Source organism: Thunnus albacares, chromosome 22 (genome assembly GCF_914725855.1).
Source record: "Thunnus albacares chromosome 22, fThuAlb1.1, whole genome shotgun sequence".
Classification (NCBI taxonomy): Eukaryota; Metazoa; Chordata; class Actinopteri; order Scombriformes; family Scombridae; genus Thunnus; species Thunnus albacares.
This window is the reverse complement of record NC_058127.1, coordinates 12704661-12713709: the sequence shown is the minus strand read 5'-3', so window position 1 is coordinate 12713709 and position 9049 is coordinate 12704661. Positions and strand designations below refer to the sequence as shown.

General features: G+C 38.4%; 1 long non-coding RNA gene across 1 annotated transcript; it reads right to left on the bottom strand.

The window, feature by feature from the left end:
• Positions 1 to 2126: 2126 nt before the first annotated feature.
• Positions 2127 to 7767, bottom strand: LOC122973899. The gene is made up of 3 exons (XR_006400156.1): positions 7367 to 7767; positions 6771 to 7135; positions 2127 to 2438 (listed from the first exon to the last, which is right to left on the bottom strand). It is a non-coding gene; the product is annotated as an uncharacterized LOC122973899 (long non-coding RNA).
• Between the last annotated feature and the right edge of the window lie 1282 nt (positions 7768 to 9049).

Below are 9049 nucleotides of genomic sequence, written 5' to 3'. Positions count from 1 at the left end.
ACTTAATAAGGAAGGGATTTATATCTCTAGGGGAGGAGGGGTGATTTTAACATTAGGACCATGGTCAGTCAATCCAGTCCAAAGCGCATGTGTGGGTCATTTTTCACCCCCATCTCAGCTGAAATTACAGCCAAAATTACATACTGTCCTCCTGTGAACTCACTGGTCCTCCTGTAATTTAAATCCTGCAACATCTTTGTATTTTAAAATATAGGTCTGAACTGCTTGTCTTTCTACTGAAAAATTGTTACTGTAAATCTAACAGATGCATATAGACGTTTTTTGGAAACCAGTATGACAAAAGAAAAATGGGCTGTTGTAATATCAGCTATAGGTAGGTAATAACATTCTCATTGGAGCCCCGTTTTTAGCCTGTATTTGTTTACATTGTTGGTAAATTGATGCCCTCAACAGTATACTAAATTAGCTATTAGCACACTGTGTTTGCAATGTACCTATGGAAGTACAGAGAACTATCACTGAATAACTTTGATACCGAAGAAAACTTAAAAATGTGATGATTTTCAGTTCTGGAGCGTTTTTGTCTTATGATTTCTGAGCAGATTTGCATGTGAAGTGTAACAGTAAGTCATACTGAATGATATCAATATGTGTCTCATGTCTGTGTATCAAGATTTCACTGAGTTATGATTCAGAGTGAGTAACGAGTACAATTTTTGACATAGATTCACCTCATGCAGTATCTTTACCTCCCCCTCAACTCTCCCGTGCTTTTGGCTTTCTCTTTTGGCTCTGTCCTGCTAGATGTCCTTGTCTATTACAGACCATATCTTGTAATTTCCTGATGGTTAAAATCCTGTCTGGAACGATGAGTTAAATTACCAAGACGCACAGTGAATATTTCATTCTTCACCTCCCTCTGTAATGTTAATCCCGTCCACATGGGGCTTTAGCCTTATTTCCATATAGCAGCACCGTCTACTATGGAAGCTCATAGGAGACTTTATTAAAATGATAATACAAACTTGAAAATGACAATGAAATTCCACAATAGCATTATAATTTTACACATATGTGTGTGTTATTTGAGTAAAAATTAAAATGAAAATGCAATATTCCAATTTGCATTTTCATTTTCACATACTCATATGGGCCTTCTAGATTAAAATGAAAATGGAGAAGCTGTTTTTAATTTAATTTTCAAAGTCGTACCCTGCTGTACAGTGGACAATATTCAAATGTAATTCAAATTTGAAAAATAAAAGGCTTTATAAAAAATGTAACCTCATGTTCCATTAATGCAAGCAATATTTAAGTCACCATTAAAATTAAAACGCAATTTTCTAGCAATCTGAAAATGAAAACAGCATTTGAAATTTCATTTTCAAAGACTTAACCTGCTGTACGGTGGACAATTTTTAAATGCAGTGAGCAAGCGCCCCCAGTCTAATGCATTTACATTTACATGTCACCAAGCTCTTTAGGGGTCAAAATGAAAATGCAATCAATCTTTCATCAAGGCAGGTCTTCAGTTAGGACGTCAATCATTCTCTGTAGGCAGGATCCCATCCTGCTGCTCCAAACAGCACACAGCCCCGGAGGAGAGTCCAACTGCAGTCAACTGCATAAACTTTCACTTATTTCACTTTCATTTTTGTCCCCAAAAGAGCTTGGTGACATGTAAATGCAAATGCAATGGAGCAAATGTGTATTTTTTTAAATCTAATATTTAATATCATAGTATCATAATATCATTTTAATTTAATATTTAATATCATAGAACGCCCACACAAGTATGTAAAAATGAAAATGCAAATTGGGTTACTGCATTTTCATTTTCGTTCTTACTCAAATAACACAAACACATGTAGAATATTGTAATGCTATTATGGAATTACATTTTCATTTTCAAGTTTACATTGCAATTTTAATAAAGTCTTCTGTGGGCTTCCATACTCCGTTGTGTACTTTCACTGTCAACTTGGTATTGGATAAAATCCACACTTTGTTTTATTGTCCACTCCCAACGGCTGCATGTTGTTCAAAAAGGGAGGAGCAGCACCTTTGCGAGTTGTGTTCACAAGCCACAAACAGCTAAATTCATGTTCATCTATGTGGCCCTTTATCACATGCAGATTACTCTACAAAGAGACTAACCACATACACAAACACACACTCAGAACAAATACAATCAGCCATGCAAACACACAGTGTGGAGATGCAGTAACCAGGAGGCAGAAACAGTAGGTTTCTACATTACTGCTGTCTGAGCTGAGGTCGCAGTAGAAACTGTAAAACTCCCCTGCCAGGAAGTGAAAATAGATAAATTGTAAGTTCGGATTTTAAGGCTTCCACAGAATTTGCTTCCCTAATCACACAAGGGAGAGTCGATTCGAGAGATGGAGAGCCTGGCAGGAAAACACTCCGCTGCCTGCTGTTTTCTTCTTGTATCAGTCAGGTAACCAGCAGACTGCAATCTGAGGGCACACGAGGATACAAAAGGAACAATGAGGTCAGAAAATTATGACGGTGTAAGTCCATGTAATGACTGCTGCGTTACGGAGGCACTTTAAAGTCACATGTAGCTTGAATCGGAGGCTTCAGCCTCTGCCATATTTAAAGATCCACCCCCTCCCTCCCAGACATGTTTTAAGACATATAAAATTATCCTGCTCAGAATGCTGTGTCTGATATGTTTGAACCACATTAAAATCCTTAAAATGGCACCTACTCCTTCTCCCTCATTAATAACTCCAAAATCCATGAATATGCAAAAAAACTGCTGGATACAAGATGTCTCCTACTTCACTGTAAAGTCTGATCTCAATGTTTATGCTCTAGAGGAGTTTCCACATCACACTTGTGAAAACAGCCTTCTAGCGTAAAACTACACATGTATCATTGCGGGAACAAGAAAAATACATTGAGTGGAGGGGACTTTAACAAAGGTTGAATTTACAGTGTAAATAGCTTGTAAATTTTTAATGTAGGAGTGAACTAAGAGTATGAGCCAGTGTAAGTGTAGGGTAGAAGTTTTAACTGTGACATTCAGACAGAAAATATCTAATTTAAATATCTTTGACACAAGTCTGTCAAGTTTTGGGAATAATATCTAGTATTTAATTTTTTTCATTAGGTATTGACTTGGTACTTGAAGGACATTTACTACAATTACTACAATTTACACTGCAGAAAAGCAGGGAAATTTAAAGGAAAATTCTGTTACTTTTAAATCTGGGTTGTATTCTGTTAATTGTAGACATGGCTCTGGATCATGCAAACTTTGCACTCACCACCGCCATTCAGGATTAAAGAAACAGGAACTCTTTATAACTAATATATAACAAAACAAGTTCCCATCTGCACACACTAGTTTGTTGTAGTCGGCTAGTTTAGTTAGCCAGCTAGTTGCCCTTGGAAGTTCAGTTAATGCAGTTAGCTACAATAACAAGGGGACTCATTTATTTGTTTATTAATGGATCAGCACAATTATGACAATATGACCCACATTTTTCTTTTAATATTTAAAAAATTATTGTATTAATTACTGTATTATTGTAAATGTGTAGGAAAAGCATTTTTTCTCAGTTTTTACATGGGTGGATTTGCCTAGACATGAGAAAGAATGCTTTTGCAAGGTCCTTTTTTGATTTGTTTTCTATATTATAATTCTACATATTCTAAAGCACATATTTCTTCCTGGGTCCTTTTCTCTCCACTCATTTCCTTAATTTTCCTCATTCTTTTTCTCTCCTTTTGGAAGAATCTTGTTTCCCTCCTCAGACACCCAAAAATTGTGTCCCAACGACTAATTTTCGCTCTGCTTATTTACACCACGCCTTGTTTCCCTGCTCTCTGACAACAGCTGTTCAGAGTAAACATCGATATGTCAACTACCCCACTATTTCACCCTACGTTTCTCTGCTGTAATTATATGTATTAGTTTCTGGGCAGAAAAATAACTGCACAGCACTCTTTGCTTCTCAGAAAATTGAGACAGTGCTCCCTTCTTTCCGGCGTGGGGAGTTTACCGAGCTTGTGAAAGTGAAAGAGTACACTGCTGATTTAGGTATCTGTTGTGTAAGTGATGGGCCTCAGATGTTTCAGCTGTGCCGCAGGTGTACAGAAGCAATGAATTTTGTGACTGTTTTTGTTTTATATTTATCCCACTTACTCCCCCTTTTTTCCTGTTCCTACATTTTACTTGTGGCTTGCTTTTGGATAGCTGCACGCCACTCAAAACCTCAAGTCAAGAGGACGCATCCAACATCCAAGTTGAGCTGCGGTGGAAGTATAGTAACAAAAAGAGGGACTTTGGCACTAAAAAGACTGTAACTTTGAAAGATATCTACCTGATTTAACTAATTTGGATGGCTGAGGCTTCATATTACATTGCACATTGTAAGTGCATTATGAAGAGATCTTCTAATGGCCGGTATGAACAGGAGGGATGGTTATGGCAAAACAAAACAAAACAAAAAAAACTATTTCAGTGTTCATTTGGGCACCTGACTATTGTTTTAAGACAGGTGTGGAAAATTATGGAGCTATCCTTTAATTGTTGCACCATCAGGTGCACAATTTGAGATTCTTTGATCATTGATAACGCTAACTGTCGGAGAAGAACTGATGAGTGAAGTGTAGCTGAACATCATCACACTTTCAAACACTTTCTTGCTGCATATGTTAGCATTTCTACTAACAGCAAGCATGCTAATGCTAATCTCTGTGTGGCTCTGCTAACCAAGTATTCATCTGTAATTATCTTTTCAACACTCCGGGAACTAAAGCAACCTGAGATGTAGTGCTGTGCTGTAATAAAGCTTTATTTCTGCTGAGATTTGATGAGAAGTGACTGCTGATAGTTTTTTTTCTTTTTGTGGAACATTCACATAGATAAAATAAAGAAAGATGACACTTAAAAAGGAGGAAAATAAGCTCTGATTTTTCCAACTATGCTGACTGCATGAAGACAAACTGGAAACCACGACAACTTGCAAAAGCATCAGTGTTAAGCTTCTTATCCTTTTGTGGCATTGCGAATGACTGACACAACCAGACAGCAGAGCGACCTTCAGTTTGACAGACTGCAATGCGATACCACCAGTTTGTCTCGAGGTGACTCTCATACGTAGCCCACCAGAATACATCGCACCTTCACCTGCCGTTGCTGTGCATCACACACACACACTTACATGCACAGTATGCACAGCACACATGCACACGAACACAAACCAAGCTCATTTCATGGCAGAGCAGAGGCCCATCTGTGTGGTGCAGCCGGTTGCTGCTGCGGTGAACAGCGGCAGGATGGATGGCAGTGTGAGGGGCTGTAACGGTCGCATTGTGCTCCATTGAAAGAGGAATTGATTATGTTCACTTGGATAGCTGCATGGCTTCTTGCTGGAGCGACGGTAGACGTCTGATGGAGCCGTGTGATAGGGATGAGCTGGCACTGAAGAGGTTTGTAAAGGGTGGATGGAGGGACAGATGGGTGCAGATTGATAGAAAAGATACAGTAGATAACAAGGTACGTTTTTGGGGGGTATTTTCTTTTGCTGTAATTTATGGCTCTCCTTCACTCACATTTTTGTAAGGAGAGAAATTTGAACAAATTTCAAGATTTTATAGCTTCCATCATTAGGCTGCACTTACCTTTCACTCTTCACCTACTAGCAGTATTTCACAATGTATTGGATGGGCTTTCAGTTCAGCTCACGCCGCCCCAAGTGAATTCATGACAAATTGACATTGCTTCAAAAAGTGTTGGAGATCTGGTGACTGCAAAGGCCATCATATAGGATTCACATGATTTTCATATGTATCATACCATTCAGAGGCACCTTGCACCCTGTATAGAAGCGTCTGCGCTCATTATTCCTGTTTTTTTTGTTTTTTTTATTCCTCACCTGTCTGCAGCTGCAAAAATAAACTCTTAACCACTGAGTGTCAGTACCCAGTATAAGTCTGAGCTCTGAGAGCATCTCAACTTCTTTACAAAAATATTCTGCAGCTCTTGAACATGGATATATATTTGTTTCCATACCATGATTGCCTAATATTGTGTTGCTAAAATTGTGGAACTGGAGGCTGCACGTTGATCTGTGGACTGTCTATTTTTATGGGTCCCCGTTTGCTCTTGGTAATCGCATGAGCTGTCATGAACATCATAATTAATACAGTGTGACTGTGACTTCTGTTGTGATACATGCAATGAGTTTGATTATTACTCTGGCATTTTGTCGACCATTGCTAGAAAAACAATGAACTGTTGATGAAACAGAAAGACAACCCACTTCATTCTTCAGTTATAGCTCCAATATTTTGTTTTTCCAGAGTCAGCCTGAGAAGTTTTGAATGTCAAGTCATAGATTTTACATTAATTGAAATGTTGAACCTATACAATAGTGATTTTAATTTTTAGGTCAAGTTAAAATGGTAATTAATATCTAGAAACTGAATGTCAATAATGTATATTGACAATTTTGTCAGACTCTAATATAAAGTCATGAATCACACCCAGATTCAGCGCACGTCATTCAAATTCAGTTGTCTACTGCCACCAGTTTGTGTCTGTACACGGTAATCAAACACTGATTCCTAAATTGTATGTTCTGTTTGTTAGATTATTTTCAATATGCTCTTTTTCTTGTACAATATTCAGCGTTCTCTACTCTCTCTATTTTTTTTGCTAGTGCAACGACCCATTTTCCCGACAGGGATCATTAAAGTTTCATCTAATCTTAATAAATTGTTAGACTCCTAATAGAAAGATGAGGATTATGGATGGGAAAAATGGAGCAACTCACAAGCTGTCTGCAGAGAATCCTTGAACTGAAGTCAAGCACCTCCCCTGTCTACAGGCTGTGCATAGTGAATGGAGAATGGATTTCAATCTGACTTTATCCTTTTTACTGTCTGCTTTTGTGCCATTTGATTGAAGGTAGCATAGTTTCGGGGGCTGAAAAGAAAGAGACAGCAGCAGATGTGTCACACAGACTTCTCTACTCCCAGTGCATTGGTAGAGTGAAAGAAGAGTTTTAATAAACATACTGGGAGCGATGAAGAACGTGCAGGTCCCTCTTTTTCTCCTTTTCCATTAGTACTTTTATCCATTTGTCAGCACCTACCCTCACCTCTGCATGGTTGAGTGTCTCTTCTAGCACTAAATATACTTAAAAAAAATGAAATTGCTCACAAAGTTACACACATACTTTTTTTCACAAGTTTCAAACATATAAGCATCTTTCTTCACTTTTTGGTTTTTAGCAAGTTCTGACACAATCTGGGCATAAACACCAAGTGAACTTTTCTAAATCTGCTTGTCATTTCGGCTGTTTGAAGCTGCACACTTGGGCATACATATTGATCAAAGAGGCACACTATTTTCTGAGAAAGATTTTACCTTTGTGTATGTCTCTCTGACAAAAAAGAGAGTGTGACAGACGTATGTAGCCTTTTAGCGTGTCCAGAGGAGCAGGGGTCAGTGTGGGGCTTAGGGGAAGACAAAGAGAGTTGGCGTGCGTGACAAAAAGCAATGGAGCAGAGAGTGTCTGCTGAAAAGGGAGAGGATAGCACACAGCCACCTGTGGGATCATTACCTCTCTTCACGGTATTTGTGTGTGTGTGTATGTGTGTGTGTGTGTGTGTGTGTGTGTGTGGTTTCAAACACGGCTGATTGCTGCAACACACAAAATGCTAGTCAGGTCATCGCAAATTGCCCTTAGCTGAGCATTTATCATACACAACCTCCTTTCTCCTGCAAAATGTAGTAATTGCTTTATGAACAATTTATCATGCAGCAATTGGGGATCTTGTAACAACTAATGTAAGAAGAATAAATGTTGGTCTGATTGTATGTGCCACTGTGTTTTACTTTTTAACCCCATTTACACCTGATACTGAACTGCGACTGTACTGATAAGGTGGTAATTCAATGCATGGGTTTCCAGCCGGTGAAAGGAGTAATTGGTAGTGACAAACCCACTTAGAATTATCACCCGACTCTGCATTTCCCTCAGACTGCTCTCATCACAGTTGTTTTTAGTCGAAGCTCGCTGTATGCCAGCTGCCCAGCACCAAACAGCAGGCAGACAAAGTTAGCAGCTAAGCTAAGAGCTAGATATTTCCCTCTGCAGTCAGTGGAGACCAAACCAGAGATTGTTTGTTTTGCTCATATCCATAAAACTCCCTAATGCTTTCTTCTAGTCATTTTTCAACTTTCTAGTAGTTCTAGTCTAGATCATTTTTCAAAAAACTCCTGTGCTAATCTAAATAAACGAAGCAAGCCATACAACATACTGTTTAGAAAGGTTCCACGGCAGGATTTTTTGTTATAAGCATAGTTACAAATGTCGATGGGATTTTTAATGAGGTTTTCCTACTTCTGGAGCGAAAACCGGAAGTTCCCATTTGACTTCAGCTCTCTATTGGTAATTGTTTGCTAACATTCGCCATAAAAGCTTGACAAGGGGATAATAATACAGTATGTAAATGTGTTTACAGATTGTTGTGCTGCAGATTATTTTAGCTTCTACTACATAGGCTACTGTTTACTTCACAATCTCCACTTTTATTTCTTCTTTTTCTATGACGATAACAAATCCACACTGCATTTTTCTCTGTGCTTGGTTATACTTCACCATATTGATTTTTTTTTTTTTATTTTACATTGCTGAAAATGCTCCTATTGTTGTCCTCAACCTGGCAATAAAATATGCAACATTTCCATCCAGCAATGTCAGGCTTTTAAGTCAACAGGGACAAAATGATGAAGCCAGGGGTCACTGTAACATTAGCTTCATATTGTACATATGTTTATGTCCCCTGCAGCCACCTCTCCATGACAACAGACAATGTTCTGTGTCAATCTGTGGAGGTAATATACAATAAAGTATTTATATATTCAGGGTGCGATTTGCTGAGGGGGTGGAGGGATTCCCTCCTCACCACTCTGGTCTATATATCCCTGCTTCTGCTGAGTTCTTTTTATCCCCAGTGGAGACAAAAATGATCCCCACCATAGTGATTTATGTTGCTTCACCCATACACCATAAAATATCTAAAATAAGAAAATGACTTTTTTTTA